At 31.7% G+C, this 22753-nt stretch overlaps 1 protein-coding gene across 1 annotated transcript in view; it reads left to right on the top strand.

The window, feature by feature from the left end:
- The window catches only part of LOC139426065 (sodium-dependent multivitamin transporter-like), a 39353-nt gene extending 31363 nt beyond the window's left edge, over nt 1-7990 (top strand). Inside the window, exons 7-8 of the mRNA XM_071183576.2 lie at nt 2939-3036; nt 6437-7990. The gene's annotated coding sequence lies outside the window, so the exon portion shown is untranslated. The remainder of the gene's footprint in view (nt 1-2938; nt 3037-6436) is intronic.
- Nucleotides 7991-22753: the final 14763 nt, after the last annotated feature.

Raw genomic sequence — 22753 nt, forward strand, 5'->3', positions numbered from 1 at the left:
GAAACTGCTGGTTCAAGTATTGGGAAAAATTTGCCTTCATGGAGGACTTTTTGATGGAATTTACCCGCATTTGAGTTACATGGAGAAGACGACCACGGCAACCTCACACGGTTAGCCTGGCGGCAAGGGGACTCTAACCCATGATCCGTCTACTGAGGATATTTTACGTCAGCATTGATGAGGAATACACCAGCCATCGGTGGGATTCCAACCCGGTTCACCTCATTGAAAGGAGAGCGCTCTATCACCCGAGCCATCACGGCTCAAATCTGAGGACTTTTTATTTTTATTTTATAGCCGTCGTTGAATAGCAGACCCAGTTTTGGGGCTTACTACTACTAATGTTTAACTTCTTCACTTTGTAACTTTGAACCAGTTTAGAAGACAAGGAAAGTCCAGGATCAGTACTCCTAGAGGTATTGATTTATTGTTGGAACATGGAGGACTTTGAGATTCGACAGATATAACGTGCATCAGTCATCATTTACCACAAGGGGAGTCTTCGGCCGATCTGAGATCATCGAACCTACGAACTCTTGGACATGTACCAAGTTGACATGTTGGGGGGTATGGGACATGTTGGGGGGTATGGAAGGTCCGGATTTCCGAAATTTCCGGATTTCAGATACCTTACTTGAATTGATAGAATTATCGAAGTTTCGAATTCGCCAGGCCGATTTCGCGATTAATCACGCGTGTGTAGACCTCCGACGTCAATTTTAACATAAATATACTCTTTAAATAATAAATAAAAGACATTAAAAATCAAACTTTCGTCATTTTTCCCCCGCAATCGATCGTTTAGATCAGCGGTTCTTAACCTATGGGTCGCGACCCAAAATTGGGTCGCGAAGCATATTTCTTGGGTGGCCCTGAGTCGAACCAAAAAAGTTAGTAATACACCAAATAATAAGTAATACCAACACCTCCTAGAAGAAGTCATTGTGGCTTACTCAGCCTAATTTTGACTTTCTTTTGGGTCGCGGCTTAAAAAGGTTCAGAACCACTGGTTTAGATAACATAATATTAGCAATTAAAACTAAAAAATATAGGCTTAAAACGCGAGCTGAATTTCAACTTATAACCGAAACAGATGCTTCTAGACTAGACTGTACCTGCTGATACTAATCCTTTTTTTTTGTTGGGAGATGAAAGAACTTGTCCCCGCCTCCTAAGCTTCAAGGTTAAGAAAGAATCAGTTTTCTTTCATCACAAGGGGGAAAAGCAAGGAGATGGAAGAATTCCTCCTTCTGAGGAGATTCCCCTTCAGAAGGAGGGGGGATTCCCTTTTATATTATTTGTTATCTATACAGAACTGACAAGAATGACTGGAATCTCCTTATCAGCTATGAGCTTTCATTCATTCCCCACCTCTACCTCTTCATCTACTGCTTCATTGTTGCAAAAGAGTTGTGGGACTTCCCTTCAGGAGGAGGGGATTTCCCTTTATATTCTCTGTTATCTATATAGAACTGATAAGAATGACTGGAATTTCCTTATCAGATATGAACTTTCATTCATTCCCCACCTCTACCTCTTCATTGTTGCAAAAGAGTTGTGGGATTCCCCTTCTGGAGGAGGGGATTTCCCTTTATATTCTTTGCTATCCATACAGAGCTGATAAGAATGACTGAATTTCCTTATCAGCTATGATCCTTCATTCACACCCCACCTCTACCTCTACTGCTTCATTGTTGGAGAAGAGTTGTGGGTTTGCATTAAAATTTTTATTCTAAGCGATTTTTTTTAAATTTTTTATTTTGAAAATTTTTTTTGAGGAACTGGACGTATGAGTCCGGATTTTAGAGATTTCCGGATTTCAGAAGTCCGGATTTTCGAGGTCGTAATATACAAAAAGATTAAAAAAAAACATGAAGAAAATTACGAAAAACAAGTTTTTTGAGTGCTCCTCACACTATTGTATTGATATATTTTGCTTTGGTTATATCGATGCAATATTAGAAAGCACTCCTTTTTGCGGATATAATCGTGTGAGCTGATGATAAGATTATATCTTTTATCTTCTGGATTTTTATTTTTTTCCTTTTTCTCCTGTTTCTTCTTATTTTTATTATTTTTTTTCCTTTATCTCCCTTTTTTAAACTGGATGTCTATTTTTAATGAGCAATACAACTTAGTAGCAATACCCTTACTTAGTGCAAAAAGTATTTCACACTAAATAAGGGGTCATTTATTTGCTTAATCTTAGTATCATATAATTTCAAATCAAAAATATGCATTTTAATATTTGATAGGCATACTCACTTGTTGTACTCTTCCATCGTTAAAAAGGATTATCAAAAATATTCTAAAGGAGCATTTAAAAAGCAATTTAAGAAATTACTTTCCGGCCATAAGAAAACTCAAGTTCCACTTAAAACTAATTTTTTTTCTTACAATAACAATTCTTGAGAATTTATCACACAGTTTTGCCAAGCAAATATAGAGATTAAAAATTAAGTAATTAAAACTAGAATTGATTGAGTGATTAAAAATAGATATAATCAAGCTGATCCCCATATATTATGGGTGTCATAATTCCAGAAAACTCAATATGTGGTTTTTTTCTAAACAGTCTTTTTCTAAACAGTATGTCAGGTTAAATAATTGTTTTTTTTTTTAATGCTAGTGCGAATATTTTTAAAATAACTACCAGGGAACAATGTATTTTAATACATCTGACCTGCACAACAACCGCTTGATGCATTTCACTTAAAAACAAATTTTTAGAGTGACTTGAAAATTATTAGTTCACTCTTTTAAAAACTTTGTTCTTTGTAATAATATTTTGATTGATAACAATGTTAAGACGCTGTCATTTTATGATACTCGAAATCCATATTATTTACGTACTAAGTAATTTTATTGCAAACTTTTGGTGGTCTAAAACTATTTTATCCTGTATCTTACTTTAGAGTAATTTCATTCTATTCCTTAGTGATATCTTTGTTCTTTACAAAATATCTTTCCAATGGCTTCCCATGTTAAGTTTCTTCTGTACATCTTTCATGGTATTCCTAATGATCATCATTACAGGTTAGTATAACAGTAATCTCTTTTATTCTTTTCTAAAGAATTTGCTTATTTAAGTTTAAAAACGTTCAAAACTTCCAGTATTTTGCACTTTTTTCCTATCAAAATATGAAAACAATAGATTTAAGTACTCTTTTCAAACATACGAAAATAATATTTCTATGATAAAAAAGAGTTTATCAATTATTTCCTGTTGGTGGATATCTTAATTTTGTGTTAACTTCTCAGTTATTTGATTTTACTTTACAAGTAATCGAATAATTACTGTCAGAGTACTTATACAAATGATTATTTTTGTTTCATTCAGTAACCTATACTCTCGGTAGATCCATCTTTTAAGCATTATTTATGTAATATTCCGTCAATACGCTGTGAAAAATTCCAAATCAAATTACCGTATAAAGTGCCGGCACTTTAGAGGCATAATCGGTAAAATCCATCTTCACCATAAAGTATTATATCTCAATTTTCACAGAAATATTATTCAATTGAAGTCATCTTATAATTATAACAGTGAAAAGTACGGTAAATTAGAGTTTTTGTTCCGTTACGGAAAAATGGATTTTACAGTGAATAGTATCGGCACTCAGAGTACCGGTACATTTCACCGTAATTTTATCTGGAATTTTCCACAGTGTATTTTGTTTAGTTCACTTTAATACTGTTTATGAACTTGTAAAATGAATGTGCAACAAACAAATGCTGGTTTTATTGGTTAATAAATAATAAATTGGCTGGTTCAATAAATAAGTAAAAAAAAATGATAAAAGAAATTTAAGAAAGTTAACCAAAAACAAGTTGGTCTTGTTCATTAGTATGCGCTTGTTCCGAACACTTTTATTGTAACCTTTTATTAATGATTTATTATTATTAATCTTCTATTATCAACTCTTTATATATATTAAAGATGCAGAAAAAATATATTTGAAAACTGCAGAGAATGTTTGATGCTACGATAATGATATAAGTATTTCATAATTAATTTCACAAGCATTCAGACTTTTTTTTCTTCAAAAATCGTAGCAGACCATCAAGGAATCTATCAATTTTAACTATTCGTGAACGCAACGAACTTATCCACTCCATCGTGTAATCACTACACTGAAAAATCATAGTCCCTCTGAATAAGTTGTTGCTGTGGCATCCTTTCACCAAAGGAAATGGCTTCGGCCAGCTCTAAGATCCTCCTGAGAATGTTACCGCTATCTTCTATACGAAGCTTGTCCAAAGGAAAGTTCTTCATGACAATAGCAATCTTAGTTGATCTAATTGCATGGGAAAAGTAACTCTAGATTGGTAGTGCAGTATCCTCACTGCTGAGTCAAACTCAAAAACGACAACTGCCCCCTGACGCAGTTGTGAGATTGAGACTGCTACTTCAACTTCTACATCCGAACCAGTCCGAACTTTGAACTGAAGTGAACAGTAGTTTCTTTTGAGATATAAACAAGTTCGTTTACGAGATGTTGCTCATCTGATATTATTCTCTCTCGCGATCGTCAGCGAGATATGTTTTTATTTCATGTAACCTTTTATTATTTTATTTTAAATACATTAAAATGTAATATTGGAGATGAATTATTATTTCATGTCTACTGCATAAAAGACAGGATTGGACTTCGTATTCGGGTCTAAACCTGTAGTGTCAAGTTAGCATGCTTTATATACTAGTGAATGATGTTAAACTTTTGTAGTGATAGTTACGCCACAGTACTCCCCCACCAGAATTTTATCAGGGATAAGATTCGATGAACAGATCTCACTAGTTGATGTACTTGTGAAAGACCGGGAGAGAGTCTCCGGATTTTTTGAGTGCTGAATGTGAGAGGTGTATTAACATCACAATCGAAGTCGCTCCTGTGTTGCCATTAGCAGTCGAGAGTATGCAGGCGTTGAGAGTGTAGACGTTGTGTGACTGTTCGAGACGAGACCGAGAAGCAACAGCGCAGGAGGTGAATGATGCATTCACAAATAGCAAGTCAACTGTACAATGTGGACTATTCATCGAAGTAGGCGTAACCGTTCAGAGATTGCGAAGTGGGCGTTACTTGCGTGATCAAATCACGTTCGAAGGTCACCAATGTGGGGGGCGGAGTTATCGACCATGCCAACCTTCATCTATCAAAAGGTACCTCGTGATAGAATCAAGTTAGCATGCTTTATATACTAGTGAATGATGTTAAACTTTTGTAGTGATAGTTACGCCACAGTAGCTCCTAGTTGGGTCCTCCCCTCCAGTTTGGTTATCAATACTAAGAGGGACCACCTCCCTGGATTTGGCTCTTCTCCAAGGAGCAACATCTTCTCTGGGCTTCTTTCCAATTTGGGTTGGAGCACATGGGGAGGACGTTGCATCAGAAGGTCTAAGCATTTTAGCTCCGCCACTCCTCTCAGTGGCCCTCAACTTTTTCTTAAGTTTCCTTCGTTGGCTCATGGACAGCCCAGCGACTCCAGGCAAACTGCCTCCTGCTGTCTATGACCGGAACAGCAGGTACAGTGCTTTTGGACACCTTCTCAGCAGCATTAATAGCAAGGAGTCTGCAAAGCAGTGGTATTAGCACTAGGCTCATCCGAGGGCTTACCGTGTGCTACTGCTGACTGTAGTGAACTTTTCAAACAGGAACTTCTGCCTAATTCCTCGACTCATCCCTTGTTAATCAGCGTGACTGATGATGCTGTATCACAAGCTTTACCCTGGCACATCATAGAGTTTGTCTGCGGCTGGCATTAACCCCTAACTATAAAATTATAGTGATTCAGTTATTTAAAAATAAATATTATTGTACGTTTTAATTAGTTAATTAAAAATAAATATTATTGTACGTTTTAATTAGTTAATTAAAAATAAATATACTGTATTATGGTATATCAGATGTTTTGTTTCGCAAAATGCTACGGTAAAAAATATTGGCTCCCAAGGTGCACTGCAATTTTTAGCAGTACATTTAAATTGAAAACACCAAACGAACACTTCCAAAAAGGCTGAATAAAAATATCTCTATTTATATTAATCTCAAACTTTAAAGCATATTTTTGAAAAGGATTTATTTATGTTATGAAATATCTTAAGAGGGGAGATTTTAATAACTATAAATTATTCATTGTATGTTGCACATCTTGGTGTGTTGTACTTTCAATAAACAATAAAAATATAAGTAAATTTTCTAAAAAGATATTTGTAACTACCTTAATGATTTCTTTTCCCTTCAAACTAATCTAATTTTATTTCTGAGAGTCCATAAAATAAAATCAACAGTTAGAGACGCCAAACAGGTTTATATCGATTAAAAATACAATTATATTATGAGGACAAATAATAATTTTGCGATCTTTTCTTTCTTTATTTTAACCTTAACTTGTCTCTCCTTTTGTGTATGGATAATTCAAATTACTTTCATTTTAGGATGGAGGAAAAATGCTATTAATTCCAATTCAAAGTGTCTCAGTCCAATGACAAGATTTTGGATAAAAGAACAAAATCAAGCAGACGAGAGTTTTCTTCCAGCCAATGGCATCGAACTTCAGAAGCAAATTGTTGTTTCTGATCCAGATCATACAACTACTCTATTACCAGACATTATTCACAAAAAATATATTTTGAGAGAATTTACTTATTGTGAATTACAATATTTATTTACTTGGACAAATGAACGTTAATTCTCCACCTAAATTAATGTTTTAGAATATTTATGTAGAATTCGTATATTCTTTACTTGTAGCACGTATATTTTGCACAATCTCTGTAGATTTTTCATAGTAACTGCGCTACGCAGAACATCTGCTCATGTGAGATGCTACTTGAAAGTTCTTTTTGATATAGAACAGGGCTGTCCAACTGGTGGCCCGCGGGCCGCATCTGGCCCGCCAGCACATATCGTGCGGCCCGCCAAATTCTTATTCAGGCTGATCACCCTCAGTTTTCCCATTAAAATACAGTGGAGCATCGTTTATACGACGATCACTTACACGACGTTTACATTTATACAATGTTTTAGTGTGGTCCCAAATCATTCCTATTCATTTTAATGTAAAAATATATCATTTATACGACGCACAGAATCGGTTATACGTCGGTTTTTAGATTTTGTTCACGTTTATTGAATTTTTTATTTTTTCTTGTGTATTTTAAAAAAGGGCGGAATTTGCCAACATGAATGATACAGAAAAGGCTGCCAACAAGAATGCTTGGATGACGACCGTAATTTTTACTAGATGACTGAAAAAACTAGACAATGTTATGAAGAGGCAAAAACGAAAAATTTTGTTATTCATCGACCAATGTACAGCGCACCCATCGATACTAATTATTTTGGAAAATGTAAAAGCTCTCTTTTTTCCTGCAAATTGCACAAGTGCGCTTCAGCCATTAGATTTGGCCGTGATTAGAAATCTAAAATTGCATCATAGAAAGCAGTAAGTTCAACTCGCTATTCAAGGCATTGTAGAGATTAATATCAAGAAAATATAATTAAAGGTAACATACATTAAATTAAATTAAATTATATTATATATTATATAATTAATACATTAAAATGAACTGAAAACAGAGTTAGTTTCAGTTTTAGAAGTAAAAATCGATTACACGACGTTATAATTTATACGACGTTTTTCGGTGGTCCCTTCGGCGTCGTATAAACGATGCTCCACTGTATAAGCAAATTGTTTTATAATCCTTCTGTTTCATTGTTTTATAATTAATAATTCAACTATTAATTGTTATTGTATAAGAGATAAGAGGTTATTGTTCAACTTTTTCAAACTGCGGCCCGCCAGGTGATCAGTAACCGGAATTCTGGCCCGTGGGCTCTTTGCAGTTCGACAGCCCTGATATAGAAGAACCCTAGCTTTTAATAGAAATGAAACTTCAGCCATTTCATGCATTAATATATGAGTTCTTTAGACAAATAAAAGAATTTTCATTATTTTCTGTTATTACTCAAATAAAGTTTTATTACTTCCAGGAATGCAAATACCTTTATTTCTGCCTCGCTTTATGTTTTTTCGCTAAATAAAAGAACTCAGTACAAAGTTATAGTTTTTTTCCTTTGCTTACATCATGCATTAGGAGTGTGAGAGATAAAATTTAGGTCAAACATAAATTTATTTCAGGTGAATGAATTGTATTGGCATCTTTCTAATTATTTTAGGCAAATCACGGTACTACAGTTTTTTTCGGTCCCTGCTAGAAAACTCCTTCCATGGTGACGTAAACCAAGGAAGGGGGATGGGATTTAAAAAAACAATTTTGTACTATACATACATGGTTTTGCATATATGTACAGTACTTAGAAAAAATTGTAACACCTAAAATAACTTTAGACCTGGTGATTTTCTCGTACTCAATCTTAATGTTTAATAGGTAGCCACAATCTAGGAAATATGGTCTCACTGTTTTCGTCGGTAGAACAGTCGAAAGCCCTTTTTCATTTTAGTGTGTTCTAAGATACCTCGATAACTTTCTTACGCGACTTGACATATTTTTACTCACTCTTATAAAATTCGTATACACCAATGGAACTCCATGCAAGATTTTTTTTATTAATTATATTATTTTTTATGTCATTTAATGATAATCAAAATCAAATTGAATTACATGGCAAACAAACGTTTGCATAATTTTAACATAATTTAAAAGAACGTAATTTTATATGGCAAGTACGAAAGAAATTGTCAAATAGTTCCTTAAAAATCAAATTTTAAAAAAGTCGTATAGTCAAAATTTGATTTTTCAGGGGCTATTTCATATCAGGAGCTCTCGTTCATATTTTGTATTTTGTCATATAAAATTGTTTGCCTTATAATATATATTTTGAGAAAAAACTTTATTATGTTATTATCAAAGCTTTATGTGAAAACTCCTCTATTCTCCTTTATACATTCCTCCCTCACTTTTTTTAAGGGAATGGGGGTGGTTTTGGAAGGAGAATTGAATTTATTCTAAAAGGCTTTTTTAAACATTTTTCGATATATTAATTGACAGACTTAAATGTTAATTGCAAATTTTTGTCATTCGTTAATATAATGGGGATGATTTTTAAGTTATTTTTGTAATTTCTTTTCTTTTTGTAATAGTTTTAAAATAATGTGAATAAAATATATAAATTAAAATAAAGTGAATGATTATAAAATGCTCAAATGTCTATTCGTATGTATCTCTTATTATAATTTTAAAATATTTGTGTCATGTCTAAGATAAGGCGCATTTATAAATCTCGCCGAGAGTTCCACCGAAGTCTATGTACGCCGATGTCGGCCAACATTCACTTCGTTTGTCAGACGAACAGAAACCGGTGACCTATTTTGAGTAAAAAATTAATTACATTTTAACAACGTATAACTAATTACTTAAAAAAAAGTAAAAAAAATAACGTTTATTATTCTCTATCTTAAAAATTGATCTTGAAAAATTCGGTCAGAATGGCAAGTATGAGAATGAACTTCCTTTGTTAGATCTTTGTATTTTATTCTACATCATGAAAGAAAGATATTAATTTAAAAAATAATGAGTGGTACCTTACTTTGGATTAATAAACATTTTTTAGTATTTAAATTGAAATACCTGAAGTTTCAGGATAAAATCTCATTATTTCCGAGATAATGATTTTTGGTATTCTCTAACCATATTTGCAGTATATATCTCGAACTTCTTTGGAATTTTTTTTTTAAAAATTTACTTAGGGAAATTGTTTTAATTATGAATACGTTTCTAATTATTGTAAAGTGTATAAATTTAAAATTTAAGGAAAAAAATTCATACTAACTATGACGTATATTTCAACTACACCACTAATTCAATATATACAATATATGTTTCCGTCTATAACTCAAAATTTTTATCCCTTTTTTTGATTTTACCGAGGGAAATTGTTTTATTAGGAAATGTGCTGGATGAATGAAAATTATTAAAATGTGCACCATTAATTGTAATAGTACTCATAAACAAATAAAATTAAAAAAATATTTTCACTATAACTGTAGGCAAGAAAATAAATATAGAAAGAAAATCTCAAATCTTATCGCGTAGTAAAAAGTTAACTCTGAATAAATATGTAAATTGAAGCCTCCCCTAAATTTGTATGAAGAAGCACTTCATAGCAAGTTAATAGAAAATCAAAATTTTATAACTATGCATTAGGAGTTGCAAATATATATTTTCATTTGTTTCAAAACCAATAGTAATATATTTACTAAATCAGACAGTATTCTAATATAAATTTACAACATTTAGAATTCATTTTCTACCGTAGAACAAAATTTTGATGTAGGTCATTTTGCTCTTTTATTGTATCGATAGGTTATTAATGCACTATTTGGTTTGGAGGAAGACATAAGTTAGCTGGTATGTTATGTAGACATTCAAGTACGGCAATGAATTCTGATAGCTGATTGGACGTTCCATAACGACTCAAAAATGAAAGAAAAATGGTAGAAGAAAGAAAAGTATCTGTATGTTTTGCGTTCTGCATAGATAACCAGTTGCCTATTCTTACCAGGTTTCAAAATTATTAGTAATTTGCTTCAAAGGAGCTATTAATTATTAGTAATTCCTGTCAGAGCATTCCAGCTGAAAACATCTGCATTAGCTTATGTGGATTTCGTTCTCAGACTACACAGTGTCTGAAAATGGTGACTATTTTGACACTAGAATGATATGTTTACGATCAAGAGCCACCGTTGTGGTGGTTTTGGCATTTTGATCTGTAAGAAAACGTGACTAAACATTTGATTTACAATTAAAATATTACTGTAAAAAATCGAAACATATAATTTTTAATAAATTCAACAATCTGCAAAGTATTTTATAAATATTTTAATAATTATATGAAAAGTATCTTTTTTTTAATGACGAAGAATATCACCATAAAACGATTACATGTATCATTGTAGATATTAGAACATGACTTGATGTAAAATTTCTCAGTAAACCATTCTTGACATTTTTCACAAATAGGTTTTGGGCATGACGAAAAATGTTGTTTTTTTTTCGATGGAAAGAGCATTTACGTCATTTATTACATGCAGTTTCAGGAACGATAAGATAGGTTTCTACCATAGAAGTTTCTATTGTGGCAATCTCAAATCTTTGACAAGATTCAAAATGCAGCCCATCGGAAAAATTTGCAAAGAGTCGCGGAAATTTATAGCTGAAATATCCAAGACGTAGTAAAATTGCAAATTGGCCATCTTCTAAAGCCACACATGCCGTATACTATCTGCTTACTTCGTAAAATGGAACACATCTATACTACAATTGGCTTATTTTTCCCGATATTTTCAGGATTCGGGAATAGTACTCAAGATGTAAAATTTTTTTTATTCACATCGATATGACGGAATAGTTTTCTGATCCTTTACTAGAACTTTCAATTGAAAGATTTGAAAATTGGTTAGTACTTTCCTAATTGGTGGCTGCTTTCTACGATTTAGCTACATCACATCAGCAAATGAACATTATTTTACTTATAAAGAATAAGCAGTTTTATGCGAGTGTTATTGATGATACTCATAATAATATTATTCCAAATTTTGGAACTGATGGTAACCCAATTCCATTAATTTCAAAAGTTTAAAAACTACAAATAATTTTAACAATACTAAAATTTATTCAAATGAAGAAAATAATTTAAATTTAAAGCGAAAATGTAAATAAAACTGGATTTTGGGTACAGTTTTCAAATTTTGAATCATTTATATCTCTTTTTAAAAGGAAGAACAATAAAGTATTAACTTTATAGAATTGTTTGAAAATCATGCTATTTCCAAATTATCACCTTTACTTAATTTTTCAGTTTCCTAAAAGTTTTTTACGGAGCAATGCTTGCAATATTTCTTCGTAGCCAGCCTCATAATTATTCATTTACTAAATTAAAAGAATTGTTAATAGACGAATTTTAATTTCCTTATAACTCTGCAAGAATGCAAGAAATTTCGCAAAACCGTAAAAAGCACAAATATATGCAAGGCTATCTTTTAAAATTGAAGGAAATCGCAAGCCAATGTATAATTGAAGAACAGACTTAAATAATATGTTGTACTAATAGTATTCCTGATACAATAAATAACAAAACTATATTATATGGATCTACTAATTAAAATGATTTTAAAAACAGATTAGTATCTGAACAAATTTGCACCGAACAAGAAACAGATAAATGAAAATTTATGCGCGTACCTTATACTACTCCTAAATTAGAAACAAAAAGTGGTTAACACTTAATTTCAGTAATTGTAATAAAAGTAAAATCAAAACGACACATGCTGTGCTACGCAGATCTTGCAGTTTTTGTTTTTATGAAAATTAGCATACAAAATGCCATTATTAGGGCAATCCTGAGGGCCGGGATAGACTGGTCGGTAGGGCACTGGACCCATGTCCGAGAGTTCGTGGGTTCGAACCCGCCGGCCGGAGACTCCCCGTGTAGTAAATGGTGACTGATGCACGTTAAATCTGCCGAGTCGGGAAATCCTCCATGTTCCCATAACAAATCATTACCTCTGGGGGTACTGGATAGGAGATCGATCATTCTCAGATTCAGGTCAAAATCACGATCTGTGGATGTATAAATGGCTGTATGAATGGGTCCGCCCTATAAAACGGATGTGACGTATGATGTGGCAGAAGTCGAATTCTTGGCCATAGATGGCGCCACTGGAAAACGAAAACAGTCGCATCCCTCTGCCTAAACAGGCATACGAAGGCAAGCAAGGGCAATCCTGTACTATTAATCTTGCTTGAGTCAGCAAAAGATTAAAAATCATCAATAACTTGTGCCAGAATAGCGAGAAAGTCAGCAATCGAGTGATATTTCTACTTACAATAATAAAACAATGTTAAATTTGGATACGGGATCAACAATAAATTTTATTTTTTGGAATATGGCATCGAAATTGAATGTTCCCGTACTATGCAATAAAGGGATAAATGGAGGATTTAATTAAAAGAAAATTGAAACCCGCAAAATATTACACCCACGATTCAAAAATTGGGGACTCATATGAGTTGAGATTTCAGAACAAAACAACGATCTAAACTATGCCATACTAGAAATATAACCTTTATGTGGTTCTAACCTTGTCATTAATTGTGTAATTTCCAGGTAAATTGAAAACAGATTATCCTCTTACTTCTGGAAAGCTGTGACTTGACTTTACAAACTGTATCTGAAAATGTAATTAAGTGTTTAAGTTATTTAGTATTACTAAAAAAGAAAACAAAATCCGCCTCTTTAAGAAAATGTAACTTTTTTGAAAAAGTTATTGCGGTTTTAAAATTACATGCGCAATTTAAAATTACATTCACATGATTTAAAATTACAACTCTCGATTTCTATTAACGCGATTTAAGATCATACATCATATTTCATATTTTTACGATTTCAAATATCGCGTTTCGCATTCACGCGATTTAAAAGATACTATTATGATTCGTGTTCAGTTAAAAAATTTGACTTAAAAATTATACATAGGAATTCGTATTCACGTGGTTTTGAAATCAAACATCGAGATTCGTATTAGCGTGATTATTAAATGTCAAGATTCGTATTCGTGTGATTTAAAAATCAAATACTGAGATTCATATTTACACAACTTAATAAGTATATAAAATCTCGTATCCATATTTTTATTAAAACGCAGATAACATTCTGGGGATAAATGCTTCCTACATACACTTTTTTCTTCCTCAAATTTCAAGCATTTATTTAATCATTTAAAAAGTGTTTTTGCACATGGCATTTTTAGATTTCTATTTTCAACTTTTTTTTTGATCAAACTCATCCCTGTGCTATGAATCAATACAGAGTTGTACAAAAATTAAGCATTTTTAAAATAAAATCCATAATTTTCAAACGAATTTCGCTAGTGGCGATTCGGATCGTGACGAAATGGTTGAAGCTAATTGCAAGAGTTAATCAATGCGTGCAGAAAGATTTTTAATTGAAATTTTGCGTTCGCAGAAAGTTTTTCACTTTATCTATGTCTGATAATAAGTAAAAGAAGGGAAAATTTAATAAAATACTTTCGGAAATAGGTATGACAAATAAAATTAATAAAAAATTGAGGCAAGAGAAAAAGTTAATTTTAATAAGATTTCGAATGTTTTTAGATAGATTCTAGCAATAAAAATGCAATTTATCAAAATGAGATTCACGAAAAAACTGAATGAATAGAAAATGTCAAAAGTTTTCAATTACTTGAAATTTTACAAAAATGAGGACATTTTGGATAAAAACAAATTTGACGTCGAAAAAACCAGTGTAGAACCGTAAAGGATGAGGTTAATATTGAACTCAACCATATCATTATATTTTTTTACCGTCGTTGAACAGTAGACGCAATATTTTGAGTTTACGATCACTAATAACTAGCTTAACCCCGTCCCACCCCCGTAAGGGGGCATCCGAGGACACTCCAAAAGTTCGAAGTGCGAGCAACAGTTCAATCACATAAGCAAACATATTCAAAATTTTCGAATTAGAGTTTAACAAATTGGTAGGATATTAAATATGAAATCCGGAAAACAGCGTTACTTAGAAATAATCTAAATACAAACAGACATAGCAAAGAAAATAAACAGTAACAATCAGAAGAGATATTGATGTCGCATCTTCAGTAGGGGTGCAAAGTTAATAAAAGGAAACAATATCACATGGTTAAATATAAGATGTTTGTAACTCAGAATAAAATTACAGCTGGCACAACAGTACTTAAGGTATCAAATTCTGGGATTTTTTTTTAACAAAAAAAAAAGACATGTATATATATATATACTCTAGGAACACAAGTGATTAAAAATTCAATGTGGAATCACATAAGGGCAGAGATTGACAAAAGGCATGAAATTAAAATCTCAAAAAACAGAAAATTCAAGTAAAAATCAGACCATTCAAATAAAAATCAGATCATAACATAATCAATAAGAGATTTAAAGTATATCTTTCCTAACAATAGGCTGCAAGCGGTCATCAAAATTCAGGGAGGTGCCTTGTTACTAAACAAATTTCTTACTATTTCCTCAATTCCCTTTTTTACTTTAGGGTTTGACCAATGCTGCTTTATAAACTCATAGATGGTTTCTAAATGGAAAAATTTCTCTCTAACGTGCTTGAAATTTGGACAATAGATTAATATATGTTCCCGACCACTAATACTCAACTCCGTAGCCTTGTAATTTTGAATCTAATCCAGGAGACAAGGGAACTCCTGGATCATGTATTGGGAGAAATTTGCCTTCGAGGCAGACTATTTGATGGAATTAACCCGCAGTTGCGTTGCAGGGAGAGGAAAACCACGAAAACTTCCCTCAGTTAGCCTGGCGACCAAGGCATTCTAATCCATATTCCGCCTACCACTGAGTTTATTTTACATCAGCACTGTAGTCTGTGTAAGCCAGATCCGGAATTCGCATCGAACAGTCATCGATCGGATTCGAACTCAGTTCCCCTCATTGAAAGGTTAACGCTCTATCCCCTGAGCCATCACGGCTCTTTACCCATACTATTAAAGATATTAAACTTCACCAAAGCAACAAGAAGAAATAGAAACCAAAATTCAGCATTTATTAAAATATATTATAATAAAAGAACCATATTCTACCTCTGTAACATTCGTCTTTAGTAAGGAAGAAAATTAAAAAAAAGTGTAGTAAATACTGCAGTAAATTAAATCAGACTGCGAAATCGGTATGCTGAATAATTATCCCTAATGAAGTCTTTAATTTATAAATTAGCCCGAAGTTTTTACTTCAGTACTCTCGAATTAAATTAGACGTACAGGAAATTAAGGATGGACTGTGGAACTTGCATCCAGAAGATGCATATAAAGTAGCATTTGCACCGTTGCAAGAATGATTACGTTTACCCTTTTGTTAGAAGAATGCCCCAAGCATTTTTTCCAAGAACTATTTATAGAATTCAAACTAAACATAAAATTAATTACGCTGCAAATTATTTGGATGACATAGTTATTTTTTAAGAGTTATTTGGAACATTTAGATCATATTAAACAAATTTTTGAAATATGTAGACAAAGAATTATAAATTAAAATTTCTTAATCGTTTGATTTTGCAAGAAAAAATTGAATTCTTAGGGTATGAAATTACAAATGAAGATTTTACATCAAAAAATATTTATATTGTAGTAGTTTAAAAATTGAAACCTCCTAAGAATGTAAAATCATTGCAACTGTTTTTAGTTCTATAACAAATTTTTAGATATGTATGCAAATATTGGAGCTCCACTTTACAGTTTGTTAAAGAAAGCTACCACGTTTGTATTGAGTGATGAATCTCAAAAATATTTTCTGTTGCTTAAATCGGCTTTGACTAGTGGACCAATTTTTAAAATGTTTACTCCTTTCTATGATTATCATGTCTTTATTGATACAAGTAAAAATGATATTGGAGCTGTTTTAAAACAATGTGATGATTCTGGTGCTCTTTACTCTGCATCGCTTCATTGAAAATTACGAAGGAATTAGTGTATCATTAAGCTGGAATGTCACACTAAATATATTTCTATTCGGAAAAAATTGCTATACATACGAACCATGTAGTCGTAGTTTGCATTAAAAGTGTTAAAAAAATTGAAAGTTAGAATAGTTCTCCAGTCTTTGCATTTAAGCATGTATGATTTTACAATTAAATTTACTTAGGGTAGTATTAATGTGGAAGCAGGTATGCTTTCGCTGTAAACAAATTAAATGTAAAAATGTGATGTAAGTCTAAGCGTAATGCGTAATTCAAAATTAAATCTAAACAAAGGTTGAAATCAGGTAGCAAATCTTTTGCAATTAAGCGAAAAAAATGTGGTAATATAATTGGAAAGTTTATGGAAATCAATCATATATTATGTTTTCATAAAAAAGGGAATTACTAAAATTGTTGAACCTTTTGCTTTACAATTAAGATTTCTTAAAATTGCTCATTAAAAGTTTGGACATAAAAAAACAAATAAGTTTTTAGCTCTTCTTTATTATTAGTAAAACATTAATTCTTATATAACTGTATTCGTTAAGCATTGTCATACATGTCAAAAGAACAAGCAGCCCCGGAAAAAATTTGCGATTTTATAGTACTCCTGTGATAAATCATTTGACTTGCTTGCAATTGATACTTAGAATGGTCTTAAACCATTATAATTGAAATAAAAAATAATTCATCTTAATTATTTCTTTAATTTGACCTTAAGCAATATAAATTTACTATCGCTTCAAAGTCAATTACAAGCATATCATAATTAGTCTCCTCCTGAAAAATAGAGCCACTATCATTATCAGAATAAAACAAATTAGTATTCTAAGTACTTCCTAATTTTCTTAAAAGGAAAAAAAAGAAGTAATAAGTAAAATGGTTATTAATTAAGTCTGTTTTAAAATTCTTTCTCTTTCAAAAACTCTTTATAGAATAGGAATTATTTTTGCAAAGCTAAGAATATGATTATTATGATATTTTGAAAAAATCTTATTGGCTAAGTTGGAATTAAATTCGGTACTTCTTTTATACGGAAAATTAGAATCATTTCTTTTGTCAAAAAGTTTACAGGAAATTTTTCTACATTCTTAAATTTTAAGAGTTAAACCTTGTAAATTTCCTGAAAGATTTCAATGTATATATATATATAGCTAATAAAGATATATATATATACATACAGCGAGAGAGAGCTTGGATAGTTATAGTTAGTTATTAATATAGTTCAATCTTATCAACTTTACTTGTTAAGATAACTAGTTTGTAGTAGTTAGATAGCCCCCACGTTTTTTATGGGATTGAAGTTGAGGAAAAAAATTGTCCAATCAAGAAAAGGCACCCTATTATCCATAAAGCATCACCTTTACGCCAAATGAATGAAACCTTTTTACGCTAAACTGCCTGAAATATCAAAGCTCTTTTATCTACTCTCCTATGCTTGTGAATAGCTTTCAACTTAAGATACTGCTTAACGCTTTCCCATCACAAATTGTTTGTATGATAGGGGACAGTAGATAAGAAAAGAAGAGGAAATTTTCTCCAATGGGCAGCAAGATAGACTCGTTAATGGCGAGGTAAAACTTTTCTATGATAGTAAACTAAACATGTTTTTTTTATTTCAAAGTTATATTAAAACTATCGATTATCAAAAAATGCTGGAAACTCATTTACTCCATTTTTAGAAACAATTGCTGGCCCGAGCCTGATGTTTCAGCAGGATAAGGCTTTAATTTGCATTGAAAATTTTAATAGTGGTGGTGGTAGCAGTGTTCTTTTAATTAAGTGTTCTTTCCCTTAGCAGGAAACAAAGGAAAGTAGTATCCTCAATTGGGCTGTAAATACCAAAATTTCACGGTTTTAATCAGTGACAGAATGAATTGACAGCTATCACCAGGGAAACCTCACATAGTGTTGATATTACAGTCTTCCATGTATTGTTGAAAAATAAGCGATATCGCATATTTCAAGTCAGATATTGATCAGGAATATTATTAGAAGTGGTTCTTTTTATTATAGGACACTTTTTTCCTCCCATTTTATTTATTCGACTTGTTTTCTTGTCCAGGTGTAGCATATACAGTTGGTCAATAAAGTCTGCGTACTGACTGATTATTAAATTAAAAAAGCACTTTAAACATCAAAGAAACATTTTAATCAGTATGATTTTTTTCCTGCAATAGCACACAATTGTAAGCTACAATAAAGAGCGAAAATAAAAGTGCAATATTTTAAAAACTCTTTCAAAAATAAATTTTTACGAAAAAAACACAGCAATACACTCTAATAAAGTCTGCGTACACTTAGGAAAAAAAATTAAAAATAAAAGTTTTTAGCGTTATTTTAATATTTTGTTGCGTACCCTTTATTTTTTAAAACAGCTTGCAGAGGTCTAGGCATTGACTGGACTAGTTTCTGTGCATCATCTGACATAAATTTCGCCCATTCTTCCTGCAATTTGCATATTAACTCATTTCGGGAAGTAATATTGTGTTTTCGAATTCGTTTGTCCAATTTAGCCCACAAATGTTCAATCGGGTTAAGGTCTGGTGACTGTGGAGGAGTTGGTAATTGTCGCGGAGTGAGAAGATATTCCTTCACAATTTTAGCAGTATGTTTAGGGTCGTTTTCTTGTTGGAAAATAAAGGTATTAGAAAGGTTTAAATTTCGAGCACTTGCTGCTAGATTTTTCTTCAAAATATCCAAATGAACAAACCTGTTCATGACTTTATCAATAATATGCAAATTTCCAACTCTATTCGAAGACATACACCCCCATACCATCACTCCACCAGCTCCATGTTTAACAGTTGGATTTAAATTTCTCAGATTCAGTTGTGTTCCCGGTTTTCTCCATACCATAGGGTGGCCATTGATTTTAAATATTGTAAATTTACTTACATCTGACCAAATTACACTGTTCCAATAATCTACTGAGGAGTTCAAATAAGTTTTTGTAAGAGCAATTCTTTTCATTCGATTCGTCTTAGAAATGTATGGCTTAGACCTAGATTTGCGTCCGTGATAATTTGCCTTTCGTACAGTTTCAGGGAAAATTTCCTTTTTGCTTGATAAAAAAATGTCTTTTGTTATACTTACAGCAGAAAGTTAAGGATTTTGTTTAATTCGTAAAAGAATTTTTCTTTCTTCTCTCTGAGTAAGCTTCGTAGGTCTTACATCTTGGTTTTACAGCAAGATTTCCAGTATCAAGGTAGTTCTGAATAACTCTTTGCACACTAGAATGAGGCCTCCCAACTATTTTACCTATATAGCGAAGAGCTTTACCTTCATCTCTCAATTTTATAATTAACTGTCTTGTAGCTAAAGGAATTTCCTTATTAAGTGACATTTTCGTCAAAGAAAATAGCACTAGCAACTTCCCATTAACTCGAAAATAGATTTGAAGCTCAATGACCTTGAAAGTGTAATCCGATTTGCATTCTCAAGTTTGAAGTTTGAAATTAAGATAAGAAATTCCCCGCCCTTTCTGGCTTGTACGCAAACTTTATTGGCCTTGATTTTTGTCCAATTATCTTTTAAAAATTAGTGTGCATAAATTATTGGGCATGAAAATATTTTTGTCAAATAATTTTAAAGTTACTAACTGACGTTAAAGATTTAAAATAATAAAATTTTAAAAAACCGTTTTCTTTTGCACTTTAAATTCGAGTTTGATATTACTTTTGTCAATGTACGCAGACTTTTTTGACTAACTGTATATATGTGGGAGATAGTGCAACATAGGAGTAAATAACGACGATAATTTAACAAACATAAAAATTTAATAGAATCAAAAAGGATTGAAGGATAAGTTTAACATTATTGACATGACTCGTGAGAGCTGCCTTCTCGCAGTGGTCTCCGGAATGCATGTAAATAAGAATTACATTGTTCTATGGTATAAAGTAAGAGTAATTTATAAATTCGGGAGTTTCCCTTCGGGACTGGCTGGCGCCTCTCAATGTCAAGAAGGATCATGAAATCTCTTAAAGTATTACATGAGTCTGATGTAATATTCCGAGATGTTACACTAAGAAAGTTCACACACACACACACACACACACACATATATATATATATATATATATATATATATATATATATATATATATATATATATATATATATATATAAATCGATAGATAGATATACAGCGAGAGAGAAGGAGAAGATTTAAAATTGAATAAAAAAAATGTGCAAATCTGGGCAAATACGTAATACGAAAAAATTTTGAGATTATCAATATAAATTCGAGCAATTATATCCTCATTCAATAATTTCAAAGAAGGAAGATAAGAAACGGGTGTGAAGTGAATCCTTGGATACCTCAGGATGCAAAAGACTAAATTAGAATAGATTTCCAATATTGGAAAACGGCAGGATACTATAAAGATCATTAATCAAATTATTAAAGTTTCTTTTAACATGGGGAATGATTCCCATATCTCGAGTTCGGTTGAGGTGGTGATTATTTTAGCAGAAGAATACTCAAGTCCGAGATTGGAATTGCAACTATGAGGAGTAACAGTCATGAAGCTAGAAATCATGGATGAATCATGAATGATATATTCTCATAGAAGTAAATAAAAATATAGCATTTACACACAAAATTATAAACCTCTACTGACCAACTAATCACTCAGTATAAACTAAACGTTCAACTAATTCAATAATTTACAATTCAACTAACTGGCAGTATCAACAAAACGTTCATTTTTAGTTCTGCTAGTGGGATGACGTCAAAGTGGTTTACCCTTCAGAATTGTCATTGATGCTTATAATTTAAATTAGTAATATTAAATTCTCTCTCTTTCATTAATCCTATGTATCAGTTCAAAGAATGAGCAATCAAAATTTGGTAAAGTTATTAAATTCAAAGACTGCTTTATAGAATTATTACATGATTTAATTTAAATGACTAAAATTACATGAATTATTGCATAGTTATAAAACTATCAAATGTTTCCATTTCAATTGATAAATTCATTTCATCAATACTCTTCGTTTATTTCGTCATCCCTTTTATCAATTATCTAATTTCTAATCGCAAAATGCCTTTCAGAAATGAAATTTCAAGATATCAGAGAAATTAAGTCTATAAATCCGTTTCAACATTAAGTTTAATTACGGAGTATTTTATAGAATTTTATCAATTTAGTTCTATGATTAAATTTTAGATTATATAGATATCTATCAATTGATTTCAGATTCCTTTAATTTATATTACTACTCTGCTGTTTTAAATCTTTTCTGTTGAATAAAGCAATCAATATTTCGAAAATTTTGAATTGTGAAAAAGATTATTTCATTTAATGTAATGATATCATTTATCTAATTGTATTTAATTATTTATCTAATTATCGAAGCTTCATCAACTTACTGGAAAGTTTTGTCTACTCTTTAGATGGGACAATTTTAAAAATAAGACACGTTTAGGTAAATATATCCACAATTTAATTTTACCATGTAAATAAATTATGTGAATATCTTAAGCGGGATGCCATGGTGGCTCATGGAATAAAGCACTCGTATCCCAGCGTATAAAGCATTCCAGCTTTATGTATCCTAGCGTATCTCGTATAAAGCATTTAAATCCCAGCAATGACTGATCAATACGAATTCCTCACCCTACTCGCACCGACCACATTGCTGACGTAAAAATATCCTCAGTGGTAGCAAATTCTTGATGAGAGCCCCCTTGCCATCAGTCTAACTGTCGGAAGTTTCGTGTTTTTCCACTCCATATAGCGCAAATGCAGGATATTTACATCATAAAGTGTTTCGCGGAATCAAATGTCTCCCAAAATTAGTTCCAGGTGTTCCATTGTCTTCTGGATTTGGTTCAAAATTACAAGGCTACAAAATTGAACATTAGTAGTCGTAAACTCAAAATTGCGTCCGCTGTCCAACGACAGAAATAAATATCACAGATATTAGGAAGCTCTAGTTTAAAAACTAATCATAAGGGGAAATTTTATCTTGAGGTGTTCGTTTAATAGCTTGTAGACAATACTTTTTTGAGACACTAATTAAATTTTTAATTGTCATTAGAAATATTTAATGGAAATAATAATATTAACAACAGCAAACTCATATTTATATCGTTAGAAAAAAAATGCAGAATGAGATATTAGAAATAATTTTTGCTACAGATTTTCATAGAAATTTTTCAGTTTCACTAGTACTCAAATTATTTATTACATAAGCTATTTCATCCAACTGTGATTAAGAATAAAGTGGATAATATTAGATAAAGA

This window comes from Parasteatoda tepidariorum, chromosome 7 (genome assembly GCF_982258835.1).
Source record: "Parasteatoda tepidariorum strain Cologne lab strain chromosome 7, Ptep-v5.0, whole genome shotgun sequence".
Lineage (NCBI taxonomy): Eukaryota > Metazoa > Arthropoda > Arachnida > Araneae > Theridiidae > Parasteatoda > Parasteatoda tepidariorum.